This window comes from Grampus griseus (assembly GCF_964374135.1).
Source record: "Grampus griseus genome assembly, chromosome: 19".
Taxonomy (NCBI): Eukaryota; Metazoa; Chordata; class Mammalia; order Artiodactyla; family Delphinidae; genus Grampus; species Grampus griseus.
This window is the reverse complement of record NC_139013.1, coordinates 37,644,447-37,658,825: the sequence shown is the minus strand read 5'-3', so window position 1 is coordinate 37,658,825 and position 14,379 is coordinate 37,644,447. Positions and strand designations below refer to the sequence as shown.

The following is a 14,379-nucleotide window of genomic DNA, read 5'->3' as shown; positions in this document are numbered from 1 at the left end:
CTGGAGATTTCTAGACTCTGCTCTCACCTCCACCACCAGGTGGGGACTGACATTTGTCTCTTCCTGTCATTCTGTCTCTGCCCTTGGAAGAGAGCCAAGGTCATTCCCCTCACACATATGATCTGACACGGGGTATTGATGAGGATCCTGCAGAGAAACTGGGGGATGTCTGGGGCAGGGTCTCTGTGGGCCCTGCTCATCACCCACTTGCCACTCGGGGCCTCAGTCTCTCCTTCCAGAAAATAATTGCAGCGTGACGGATCAGCGTCCCCTCCTTCAGTCATTCATGTTTGTCTTCACAATATCTGGGTACCACCCACACCGTTATTTACTTAATATGTTCTTTTGACTCATTCTGCTTCCCTTAAGTATTTTTAAAGAAAATTATATCATTATCATTGATGGCAAACTAGTACCTCTTATCATAAATAGAAGGTAACCCCCAAATAGGTAAAATTAAAAGGAAACTATAATACAGTTGACTCTGCTCTGAGCCTGAGACTGCCTTTTCTGTTAAAAGAGAGATTTGCTCAGGAATCACTGCAAATGGAGACATTCCCTTTGCTGAGATCAGGATTGAAAGGTAATTGAAAAGGTACTTCTCTGCTTCCTGATTCATTGTCATTTAATGCCAATAATAATAATAATAATAATAGTAGTTTGTTGGGCCCCTATGGTGTCAGGCATTGCACTATTTTTTGTATGTCTTTATATAGAGTCTGCATAACAGAAAAGTGATAAATTTTTGATCATGATGATGTTGACGAATATTTAGTGAACAATTAATTTGTGCCAGAAACAGCAGTATACTTTACACGTATTGTCTCATTTGTCCTCACCACCAGGGGCTCTGTGGGGTATTGTAGCGCCCGTGTTACAGGTAAGGAAACAGTCCTAAGTCATGCAGCCGGTGAGGAGTCAAGCCCCATACTGGGAACAGGCAGAACTCTGAGTTCACACCCCAGCAGAGGCTGCGCTTCCTGCCACGGTCTGTCTAATCCACAGTGTGGCCCCCTGCTCTCTTCCTGCTTGCTGGGGACAGGCCCACTTGGCCTGGCTCCTGGACAGGGTCATCTGGCTTTCTGCAAGGTGACCAGACCATCTTGTCAGGGACCGTGAAGCCTGGCTGTGTTTACACGTCTCCCCAAGAGCTAAAGGAAGACTGTGCTTGCCCTCATGATCCCCTGCACATGCAGTGTCCTCTTAAAGATGGCTTCATCACGATACCAGGTTTGCCCCATGGAAACACAAACTCCTAATGACTATTAGAGAGGGAAAGATCCCAGAGATCTTCTAGCTCACTATTTTCCCAACTGTGGTCAGAACTCTGCTGGAATGAGTTGGGCTGCTTTTAGCTGGGGAACTGACTTTTTCAATTACAGAATTTGGTAGACTCAGAATAGGAAAGGACCTTACTAACCATCAAATCCAGCCCAGTCCCCAGGGTCAAAATTTTGTATAAGTTGCTGGATAAGGAATGTGGTTTAAATATTTTAAGAAATAAGTGATCAACATGTTAATAGTGTGTGTGTGTAACTTACACACTTACAGTTTCACACAGCTACAGATATCAAAGCCAGATATCCAGCCCAGGCTGAATTCTGAAAACCTGTTTCAAAGTTCAGCCTGGTTTTCTTGGCTGAAGCCTTAAGACAGAGATTTAATAAGTGGGTATTGCAGCGGGGGACCTCACGGAGCCTCTGATTTGAGTACAGATAGGACCATTTGCCTGTCACTTCCACACTAATGATCCAAACCCAGTCTAATAAGATGACCCAACTCACAGCTGTGGACAACGCCATTTTTCTCTTCATTTTCCGTTCTTATCATTGAAATTGGTAAAAACGGACTTCACTTGTAATCATTTCAAAAATTTTTAAAAAGATGAAAAGAAAGAAAGGGATGATGGTGTGTGTGTGTGTGTGTGTGTGTGTGTGTGTGTGTGTGTGTGTGTGTGTGTGTGTGTGTGTGTGTGTGTGTGTGTGTGTGTGTGTGTGTGTGTGTGTGTGTGTGTGTGTACATCTGCCTGGGAGGAGAGTCCAGGGGGAACAGCCTAGATAAAGCTTCCTACGAGGACATTAGATTCTTGACATTGGCATGTGATTTTTCCCAAGATCTTTAAGAATGTCAAAATTGGTGCACACAAGTAGAGAATACTATTCCACCAATAAAATGCAGCAAACTGTAGCTGAAACATTTTAATGGCCCACTTCCCCTGCTGAACCTGAATGAATCCAGTGTACTTAATGAGGTGTGATAAGGATGCAGAGCGCCTGCTAGACTCGCTTGCTGGCTCGCATCAGCCTCTCTATGGCCAAATTCATATTTGTTGTTGAAGAAAATTTCAAGTCACCACCTAGTGTGGGCCTTCATTGGCACCTGTACGCAGGTGGGACTTTGGTATTAGGGACTCACATGGGGTCATTTGTTCAGAAGCTATTTGGGAGCATTAGTTTGTGCCTCTCTCCACCTGGTTTACAGTCAGCAAGAAAACATTCATGCTTCTTGCCCTTGTGGAGCTTGTAGACAATTTGAATTTGTACAGCTTGTGTCTTCAGAGTAAGTGTCTAAGAAGACAGAAATAACAAAATGACATTTTCTTCTTCTTAATTTAATTTCACATTGCAAAAGGACAGTTCCGCTTAATTTTGAGAAGCCTGTTGCTTTCTGAGTGTAACGGCCTCAGAGAGAACCCTCTCCTATTACATCATAAATCAGTCTCACTGCTATAGCCAGTGCAGCTTACTCTTTTTACTATGAGAAGATAGTAGGAGGTCGTGACTATTTCTAGCACATAGCAGAAAGTCTGCAGTGTGTGTGTGCGTGCGTGCATGTGTGTGTGTGTGTGTGTGTGTGTAAATACTTCCCTGACTTTGTGAATATGAAGAGTTGCAAATAAGTGGCTTTCTTGGTTGTATGGAAGTTGCTCAGATTTGATGAAACATTAGAGATACTGTTTCAGGCCTTGGGCCATAGTCAGAGGGCTTTGCTGTTATCGTTTCATTTGGGGGTGGTGATTCATCAATGTTTACGCGCTCTCTCTCTCTCTCTCTCTCTCTCTCTCTCTCTCTTCCTCTCTTCCTCTCTCCCTCTCTCTCTGTCTCTCTCTGGCCTGGTAAAGTGATGCATTCATTGATCTTTTTTTTTTTCTTTAATCATTGGACTATTTCCCTAAATTAGTGCCCTAATTTATGTCTGGAGAAAATAGTTGAGTGTAGCTGTTGGATGAATTGCTATAGGTTCAAACTGCCTGTGTCCTGACTTCGCCGTTTAGTGGCTTTATGAATGAGGGCAACTTTATTCAACATTTCTGTGCCTCAATTTCCTAGTTATGAAATATAATCATAGTACCTGATTATCAGATTGTTATAGGATTAAATTATATATTATAGGAAAGGACTTAGCCCAGGACCTGGCACATTGCAAACTCTCAGTAAATGTTAGAAATCATCTCACCTGTTTGGATTAAGTTGTGTCTACATGACACGCAGCTCCTGGGGGTGTTGAAGAGCTGAAAGAGTTAGCATCACATGTACGTGACTATAATCATGCCCTTAAGTCCTCAAAGGTGATTAAATGCTTCACTTGGCATCAGAGGTATTTGGGAAATATCGATCACACTTTTTCACACTCAGTACATGTACAAACACATGGATTTACTGTCAGTCACTCAGGAAGTACCTGTTGTTACCCAGTCTTGTTAATAGCCGGTTGCTTACAAAATGATAGTCCATTTTACCGATCTTAACTATTTTAAAAAACAAAGTGGACAGCTCCATATTACTTTTATCAAGGCTAAATAATATGGGCCAAGTGAGTATATTATTATAGTCCTTTGAAAAAATTACAAATTTTATCTGTCATTTGACATCAAGTAGATAAAAAGGCAATAGATTTTCAGTGTTTCAGAATTTTAAAAATAGTTTTATGGTGGTTCTCTGTTTCACCTCTACCATTTCTCTATTTCTCCAATAGGCCAAGCCCTTTAGAGGGTTAGCAGGTTGACCCAGGTCAGACAAAAATGACTATAAGATGTGATTTCTGTCTTCAGGGAGCTCAAAGCTTCCTTGGATGCAATGTTGGAAGGGGCAGACAGCCATAATAACAAGGACCTCTACCCGTGGGAGAAATCAAGACGTAATACGGAGTTCTGACGGAATCCGGAAGCCCTCCGAGTCCAGCACAGGGAGCAGGGTAGAGTCCCACCACCATTATACCAACCGTGAAGGGGAGGGGAATTCAGCTGAGGGAACAGTACGTGCAGGGAGGAGCAGAGGTGCTTAGCCTGCCGGGCTCACCTGGGCAGGAGGTGAGGCCAGGACAGACGAGCGAGAAATGCGTAAGCTCTGTCGTCCAGTGCGGGCATTTCCTGACCTGGTAGGAAACCATTTAGAGTTTAAATATTCTCGAATTCTTTACGTAAAGATTGCTGTCCTTCTAAGAAGTAGGTGGCTCCTACCCAGAAGGAAGTTTCTGTCTTGTCCTGTGCTTTACTGTCAAATGTTGAGCTATTTGTTCATTCACAGCAAGGAGACAAATTAGCTAAATAAACTATGGAAGAGGTAAATACTGTTCCAGAACAGATGTGATTGCGTATGCCCTACCTGCTTTGTTTACTCCAGCAATTCTTTCTGAAAGTTTTCCAAATGACCCAGTAGATATCCCAGAAATTCTCCTGAAGTTGGGTTATATTTATTTTTACTTGCTTGCCACTCCCTCCTTACCCCCCTCCCACCAAAAAAATAAATAAATAAAAAGCAAAAGTGCTGCTATTTTAGGGCAAAAATAAAATATACTCTCTTGGAGAAAGGCTTTTTCTTTTCCTTCGATTCTAAGTGTTCCCGGGTTCTATAACAATATAAATAGACTTAAGTGTGTGTGTGATCTTTATAGTGGATGTGTTTAGCTTTTCCCCCTTTTCTGAGGTTGAATTCCTTTATTATTCAGTAGAGAAATCATCATGGCAAAGTGGGAAGGCAGATCTTTGGGAGCATGGGAAATTTAGATTTGCATTCCCATTCTGCTGCTAATTAGCTTTGTTATCTTGGGCAAGTTATTTAACTTCTCTGAGGTTGAATTCCCTTCTCTTTTAGGAGGTAGGAACAGAATAAAACAAGCCCCGCCCAGTGCTGCTGGGAAGATTAATTAAAAGAAAAATGCACGTACAGGCACCAAGGCTATATATATTGGGGATATGTGGTGGGTGACAAATAAAACTGGAGCTCCCAGCACTGCAATTGTTAAAATGTTAAAGGGGAGAAAGCGAAACTCCATCATTTAGGCGAGAAATAGGGATAAAATGTAGAGTAGCAGGAGGTTTGCTCATATGCTAGATGACTGTTTGTTTATTCATTTCCCAAAGATATTACAAAGGCTGTGAATATTTATTTAGTTCTGCTCCCAATAGCCCTTCTAATAGGGAATTATTTGGGTACAACGAAAGACATTTGTAAATGCGGCTGATAAGACTGACACTGGACAAGGAGTGTTTTGTTGGACACAAGAATTCTATTGTCACTGGCTTCAGTTGTCAAGTGCCCGGGGAACCCAGAATTTATGGTGACAGCACAATGGGCCTTTCAGGGCCCAGCAAAAGAGCTGTGAGATCCCGCTCCCCGGCTTTTCAGGGCTTCTAATCTTTTTATCGGGCCCGGACAATGCCGGATTCAGCTGCTGCCTGCGCCTCCTGACTGTCCATTGGCCATCAGGTATTGTGCGGTAATTACCATGGTGACAATGGACTCTCTCTACACCAGTCCATCGGTGCTTTGGAAAACGGCAAAGGTTGTCACTTTGTATTAGGTGCCTCTAAAGGCATGGCTTACTTAGAAAAACTACTAAAGAGAAATAAAGATAATCATGCTAAGAGTTTGATTTAAAGGGCCACTGTGTCAAATCCATTTGTAACCCAGGAACTCTTTATGGATGTTTTCCCGTAATTACAGCCAGACGCTGGGCGTCATCCCTGTACAAGCAGTGAGTGGCCGGCCTTCGAGATTTTGCAGGGAGCCCTGAGCTGTGGGCAGCTGGCAGCCCTTGAAGTCCTATGGGAGCAGAGGTCTAAGCTGAGCCATTGTACTTTGAGGGATCCCTGAACTTCTTTAAAAACTCAGTTTCCTCATCTGAAAAGGAATGGTGTGGAAAAATGCTCATAGATTAATATTAATTATATATCCCGTGAATGTATATTAATATATACAAATGTATGGTTATTAATCAATATATGAAAGCTTTTCCATCTACCATAGGGCTTTGTGAACAGCAAATAGACAATAAAAGGTAAAACTAATGTTATAATCGTGCACAATTGAAAAAGCACCATCTATACCTTTTCATAATCACAGCTACTAATAATCATTGAGTGCCTACTCTAAGTGAGGTATTGCATTTATTATCACTGTTCTTTACAATAATCCTACAAAAGAGTTATTAATATCCCCATTTTATAGTGAAGAAACTGAGGCTCAAAAAGTTCTTGCCAAAGTCAAATTAGCTTGGAAGAGGCAAAGCCTGGATTTTAAGTCCTGTCCCCTCACATTTAATAGCGTCTTCCCTCATTTTTTTAAATCATAATCTACCAATTTATCTTATAAAATATGCTTCACCGTATGGTTTTGGAACTTGGGCAATAACAGGAAAGAAAAACACCCAGTGGTGAGTATTTAATTGGGTTTATTCATCCCTTCAACAATGTCAGGAACATGTGACACCCATAAAAGGAAGAAGCCCGCATCTGCAGGGAACCCAGGCTCTACTGCCTGTGCCCCTTCTCCTGTCTGTGGAGCAAGAAAAACACACAGCAATATCAACAAAACAACTTGGTGTTTCTAGACCAACAGAAAAGTATATGGCCTTTGCTTGACTTCTATGCCCAATAAAAGTTTCAAAAACCTGATATTTTATCGTTTAATAGTAATGTATTTAATCATAGTTTGTATTACTCAGCTCCATACCAAAATATCTCAAATTCCCTGTTGTGTTGTTATACCAAAAAGTAGAAATTATGTTATCACATCCGAGAGAAACGGGCATACTTTACCCGGGGAAGTAGGTCTCGTTGTGGGTTCTTAAAGCTGGCAGGAAAGAAGTAGATTTTTTAGTGATTTGGTCTCTGCTGCTTCCTTGCTCTATGAATTTGGATATTTACCACTTAGCCTCAGTTTTTTCACCTGTAAAATGGAGCTGTCACTCTCTCCTTGGGCTACCCTGCTCCACTCAATGGCAATTCTTTCCCTTTTATACCCATCACCCCTGTGTCATACCTATATATGCACAGTTAGTGGCCTGAGGATCCTGAAGCATGCACTGATGGAGTAAGTGGGGCGGGGACTATTTTAATCTAATTCACATATACTTTCAGCCCTTATCCTCCCCACAGCACTATATGTTGGTGTTTTTGTTGCTGGAGTGCTGTTGACAATGATCCTGGCACACACCTGCCCGGGCTGAGCCCACATTCCGGAAGAAGACCCACACATGGAGAGCTATAAGCCGGGGTATTTGATTTGGAGCAGAAATCCTAAGAGAGGGATGGCAGCATGACTCGTGGGTCAAAGGGAAGGATATGGCTCTGCATGTACTGAGTCTTCAATACAGTCAGAGCTCAGCAAAAGAAATTTGCCACAGTCACATCCCCATCTGTCCCTGAGTTTCCTCCTTGATTTTGATATGCTTGCCAAGTATTTTCTCCATCCCACTTTACACCCTTGGCTTCATGGTGTTCCTCTTCCTGATTTCTCAGTCTCTGAACTAATATATGGCATGGAGTGTCTTCGCCTCTAAGAGGTTCAGTACTATGGGTAGCCGAGCACAGCAATGGAAGGGGCTGGTAGAGAGCAGTGTTTCCCGTACTTGAAGAGGGCCCGTGATGGCATGCAAGCCTTGGGAAATGAAGGGAAGATGCCCTGAGAGTAGGTAGGAGTGCGTGCAGCAGGGCTGCATTGTATTTTTCTGTCTCAAAAGGGACCACACGATTCCAGGCCTCGGGGGAGTCATTAGATGTGGGGAAGGTCTGGGGGGAGAGGGAAAATGAACATTCCAACCAAGAACACCAATGCAGAAAGAGAACATCTGCACTATACCTGCCCAGCCCTCTCAAACCTAATGAACTCTTTTTTCCCATCAATTCTGTTAAAAGCACAAAAACAACTTAGATTTCTTCTGTTCATTTTTTTTCTAAGAAAGATGGTGTAATTGTATACTACAGACATTGTCCACAGAACCCAGAGCCCTCTTTCTCAAATGTTTGCAGTGATCAGAATCATAGACAATTTACCCATTTATTTTTGCTTTCCTTCCATGGCTCTTAATTGTCAGTGCAAGCTTTTGGTGAAAGGAGTTTTAAAGGAGACATTTTGCAGGGAGGTAAAGAATGCAAGGCCAAGTGGGAGTTCAATTCCTTTTTATAGATTAGAGAAGTAAACTTTTAAGAGCACAATGGCTGTATCATGAACTGATTGGAGACCAGAGAAGAAACACAGGCTATGAAGTCTGCACTGCTGGATTCTGATCCCACCTTGGGTGTTATGGGCTGTACACCTCGGGCAAGAGTTTGACCTTTTTGAGTGGTGGGGTGAGATACCCTGATGAGTTCATGATACCCAGAGTGGATATATGCATTTAAAGAGAATACATTGGTAAGGACTGCAACAAATGCCCATTCCATCCCTGTTTATGGTCTCCTATTCATCCATTTCTGGGTAACATACCACCCCCAAATTTAGTGTCTCATAACAACTATTTATCATTACCTCTTACAGTTGAGTTGAGTGAATCATCTGGGCAGTTGTTGCTTGGGCTCTCATGCTGTGTAGTCAGATGGCTGGAGTCACATGAAGGTTTGAGTGGGTTGGATGTCCAAGATGGCACCTTGGCTTACCATCTGGCTCTTCAGCTTGGATGCCTGGAACAGCTAGACATGGCTGGGCATCTCTCTCGCTATCTATGCAGCTTCTCCACATGGCTAGCTGGAGCTTCCTCACAGCATGGAGGTCTAGAGCATTCAGACTTCAGACGTGGCAGCTGACTTCTCCCAGAGGAAGCTTTCCAAGAACACAAGACAGGTTACCAGGTTTTTATGACTCAGCTTCTGAAATCATATAGTATCACTTTTGCAGTGTTTAATTGGTTACCCAGGGGCAACTCGGAGTCACATGGAAGGGGACCACATAAGGGCATGAATGTCTGGGCGTGTGATTCATTGGGGGAGGGCTGCTGGAAACTGGCTACAATGTGGTTGCAAGTTGGGTCCTTCCTTATCAGTTATGTGCTGAATGAACTGCCCCCTGTGACTCCATGTGCATCTTTTATGACTCCATGTGCATCTGCTACTCTATCTTTGACATCCTGGAAATAGCACACATTAGGACAGTTTTCCTGTTCTTGATACAGTCACCAAATCAAGGAGCCATGAACAGATTTCAGTAGATCAGTTCATCCTCAGCCCTTCACCAGAGGGTTTTTCACATGTTGTTGTTGTCCTTGTTTGTTTTGGAGAAGGCATTGTGTGTGAGGAGCTGTTAGGTGGAACCAAGATGAGGCAAGGAAAAGTGGATTTAGGAAAAATGAAAGATAATAAAGTCAAAGTAGGAAGCTGTTTAAGCCCTTAGTGCAGCCCAAGTTGATCCTAGAAGGTAGAAGTTCTGGAGAGGAAGGACATTCAAGAACTCCTTTATGCTGCTGTGTTAGGGACGCTATGCCAGCCGCACCTTCCTTGGTTCAGTGCCTCAGTTTTGGAAGACGACAGCTGTTCAGACACTCCATATTCCTCTCTTCATTCATTCAGCAAATATACATTGAACAGCTGCTCTGGGCTAGGAAACGTGTTAGACACTTCAGGAGACGTGAAGATGAATCAGACCCGAATCGAGGCAGAACACAGCCCCACACAGAAACTCCAGAATGTGGTGCAGAGCAGGAGGGGGGCGGAGAGGAATGTCATCTTGACAAAGAATTGCAGCTCTGTCAGCCCAGTGCTCTGCTTTGCCAGCATGGGGATGACATCTCCTATCACAACTGCCACCACTGTCACTTTCTGCCCTTGAGTCTGTCATTCCATGAGGATTCGACAGCACCAGAACAGTGCTTCTCCCTTTAGGAGGGAAGGAACTTGCTTTGGACGCCAGTAAAATGTGGATTCTATCAGCAACCGGCTCTAAGACTTCCTGTCTCCCCTACAGGTTTGTCGTTAGTGCTAGAGCAGATGCGTGTAAAGTATGTAGCGTATTATAAGAAGTTGGATGTATGACTGCTTTTATCTTTGTTATCAAAGTTCCAGATGCACAAATGGTTCATCAAACCATCCTGTGGGTACCTCTAAATCCATGACAAGTTTTTCCCAGTTTGCACACAATTGTGATAATTTGTTTACATCTTTCTACACCTGGACCGTTATTGTCTGAGAAAAGTGTGTCCTATGCAACTGTGTACCCCCAGTGTCTACTAGTGTATCACTTTATTGATTCATTTCACCTCTAGGTTACTGACGATCCTTTCACTTTTTGCAGAAATCACTGTATATTCGGCTCAGTGGCCTCCTGACGATCATTCCTGTTGCCATTTGTTGAATGACCAATCAGATGGGTGGAGTTTTGCGTTATAGAAATTGGCAGCAAGTATCCAATGGGTGAAGAAGGTAAGATGGACCGGCGTTACTGAGTGTTTCAAATGTAACTGTATTTGTGGAGATGGAAACGATGGCTTCCAGGCCCATCGCATAAACCTGCGGTGGTTTGAACCTTCACAAATCCGGAGTAGAATTTGTCAGGGAAGTAGGCCTGCGCTTTGAGGAATGTGATTATTCACTGTGGTTATTGGGTTATCTCTATGGAGCATCTATTATGTTCCCGTACAAGGATGATGGTAGTTTTTTGTTTTGGGTTTTTTTTTTTTTTTTTTTGACTATAGAAGGTTCAGAGGAGAAAGAAGGAACTAAAGGGGGTTATAATTCCTTAGCAAGAGCTCAGCTGGATAGACTGACTAAGGCAACCGACATGTTGTTTTTTATCCCATTTTCTTCTTTTGAAAACAATTCTCTAAATATGTACAAGGTGGCTTACATCCCATGAGGAAAAGAGATCGCTAGGAGGCTGAACCTTTTAGATCTCAAAAGACAGAGCACTAGATCATAAGCCAGGAGGATGACTTCAACTCCAAGACCTGACTCTGCCGTTCATTGTCTGTGTGCCCCTAGGTTAAGGAGCTCTTCTCTGGGACACAACAGTGGTTGGATCCAGAGTCTCTAACAGTCCTTAAGTCTTAGGATTCTATGAATGTATTTACCTCCTTTATCTGCTCAGTGGTAACTGGAGCTATATTTTATAGGATGTCCAAATATTCAGATAAAAATTTAAGAATTAATTCTACCAGCATGACTTTCCACACTTTAGTGTCCTAGACCCATCCTTCCACGTGTCGGTGGCTCATCTCCATGTGTGTGTCCATCAAGTGCCTTAAATGCAGGGGCCAAATGCAAGTCATGATTTTCTCCTCTAAAGCTTTACCTTGTCCTGTGTGCCACATTTCAGCCACAGCACCAAAATTCACTCACACCAAAAACGTGGGAGGGATCCCACATGCCTCCCAACCCCTACCCCAATAGCAATTGATTCCTGTTGATTTACTCTCTATCTCTGAAACATTTTTATTTTTCTCTATCCCCACTGCCACCATCCAAATGCAAGCCAGATCCCCTTTCTCCAAGATTTTGCCACAGCTGCCACCTAACAGATCTTTTTGCCTCCAGTGTTACTTCTCCCCCTGTCAGCTCCAGCATGATCCATCTTTCATACACATCCTGAACAGTGTCCCTAAATCCAGAGATTATGTTACTTTGCTACTTAATTGCTTTCGATGTTACAGATCTGAACTCCTTCTCAGGCTTCTAGGACCCTTCGTTGATGGGGCCACTGTTCTGTTGTCCAGAGTCACTCTCAGCTGCTCTCTGCACACCCACCCTCACTGTACACGTCCACTCTAGGATCTACTATAAGGCACAACCTTTATTTCCCCAAAGCCCAGTAATCTCCCTGTCTTCACAAGCTAAGTTTTACTCATTTTATACCTTCACTTGGACCTCACTACCTCTAAGGAGTTCTTTCTGATCCCTGAAGACTGGGCTTTGGGTGTCTCCTAGGCTTTAGTCATCGAGATTACACCATTTACTGTGATTCCCACATTGGGTTGTAATTGCCTGTTTAGTTGTCAGTCTTCCCAGCTAGACCTGAAGGTTCTTGAGGATTGGCCTTATTTTGGAACCACCAGGCTCCCAGTTGCAAGCACTGTATCTGGTGCAAAGTAGGTTCTCAATAAATATTTACTAAATGTATGAATAGAGACTTTAAGTATAGTTTAAATAGAAGATGAAGAAGGGGACCTGATGTTACCACAGAGAGAAAAGTCACAATGTTGACAGCTAACAGGTATTGAGTGCTTACGATATGTCAGGCACATAAGGTCTTGAAAGGTATCACCTCCCTTAATCCTTGCAAAAACCTACTGTGATAGATTCTATTAATATCCAAGATATTACAAATGAGAAAACCGAGTTTTAGAAAAGTAACTTGCCTATGGCCATATTGCCATACTTTTATCCTTGGACGTTTTTATCCTTGGAGGTCTGACTTTAGCTAGAGCTTTTATCTTTGCTTACTCCTTTCTTTTGTCTTCCCCAGAATTAATCTGGTCCATTATGGACAAAAAACATTTCCTCCACGTAAGGCTAAGACTTTTCCTGCAGCCCACACAAGCTATTTTTACTTAGATGGTCAGCCCCTGTGACTGGGGCGTGTAAATCTTTGGTGATTTTCCAGGTGTTTTACACTCATATTTTAATGTGGGTTTGTTCTGGGACAAAATTTCAATTTGGGGAGCCCCCCTACTCTTTCCCCCATGTTCTGGCCAATGTTTGTCATGGGAATAAACCAATGAATGAAAACACTCTTAGTGAAGGCAGAGCCATGCTTTCCTGCAAATGCACCAGTATGACTTGGAAATTATGTGGCCGACTCCTCTCATGTTAGCACATTTTGCACTCATTTGCTCTGAAGCCTGGCTCAGCAGAGGGAACGCATCCCTCCTCTGGAAATGCCTGTGAATGATGATCATCTCATTTCTGCCAAGCCAGATGGGTCTCTTCATTTCCTCCGACCTTTGAATTCTTCAGTAGGACTTGCGGCTGACATTTCCTTTTTTTCTTGGTAATAGGGACAATTAGAATGAGGTATCAATGAAACAGAGTCAGAAGTTAAATGGAAAGTACTTCAATTTAATTTGTCTTCTAGGAAATCGTTTAGGTGTTTTTTTTTTCCCACTTAGAAATTAAGAACAGCCTGTTTCGAAGAGTTCTGCATAGCTTTTATTCCAAGGAGAGGAAGGTAAACTATTCTAATGTTTGTAGCACCCTTAAAAAAACACAGGATGGTACAGATGGAACAGTCCTTTGATCTTTCAGGATAATCTTCTTGTTTTAGACATAGGATTTCTTTTTTTTTTTTGCCTAGAGGCAGGAAAGGACTTGGATCATACTATAAGATTTTGGAAGGGCAAAATGAAACTTACCTACAACTTTGGCTCAAGACTCAGATTCTTGATCCCCAATCCATTCAGGATGGCCGTGTTCCTTGAACAAGTGCCTGTGATGTGCCAGGATACAGGCAGGGATGAAAGGCTCTTTCCCTTTCTTCAAGGAGCTTACAGTCAAGGAGCTCTGTATAAAGCACTCAGAATCCTAGTGGGAAGGGAAGAGAGGGGGATGGGAGGTAGAGAGAAAGACTTTTCACAAATGGTTGTGAAGTGGTTTGGACTTAGGGATCAACTCTCTGGCTGACTTCTAGGGAAATCCACTTGAACCTCCGTTCCTGGTACATTTTTCTTACTTAGACACCTCCTCAGAGCAGGAGAGGAATGACCTGAGTAGCTACAGGACAGAGCTTCCTGGCCCCGCTACCACACTGAGCTTTTAGTAGGGCATTGGGGCACAGATTCGAACGTCTTGAAGCGAAAAGTATTTGTTGTTATCCTCATGAAAAGTATACACACGTTGAGACCCTCTTGACTGATAATCAGCAGGGGCTGATCATCACAGGCCACCCAATTACCTTTCATTTGCATAAACATTTGCATAAAAATCAATCCCAAAAAGCCCCCTGGGGGGGCAGCTCACCTGCTCTGGAGCAGCCACCAGGCTCTGCATTGTCCCTGACAGTGTGAAATGTCAGCAGCCTGCCTCCTAACCCCTCTGCCTGCTGGGTCTGTCTGTGAAGGCACATTTCCTATTTTGGGATATAGGCCACTGTGGAGAAAGAGGCCAAGTATCTGTCTGTAGCTGGTGCCCTGAGAATCATAAACAGACACTCAGTTCACTTGCTGACTCCTTTGCAG

The 14,379-nt window shown here is 43.0% G+C and overlaps 1 protein-coding gene across 1 annotated transcript in view; it reads left to right on the top strand.

Annotated features, from left to right (window-relative positions):
* The window catches only part of CDH11 (cadherin 11), a 144,981-nt gene that overhangs the window by 50,134 nt on the left and 80,468 nt on the right, over positions 1-14,379 (top strand). The window contains exon 2 of the mRNA XM_082676114.1: positions 10,506-10,633. The gene's annotated coding sequence lies outside the window, so the exon portion shown is untranslated. The remainder of the gene's footprint in view (positions 1-10,505; positions 10,634-14,379) is intronic.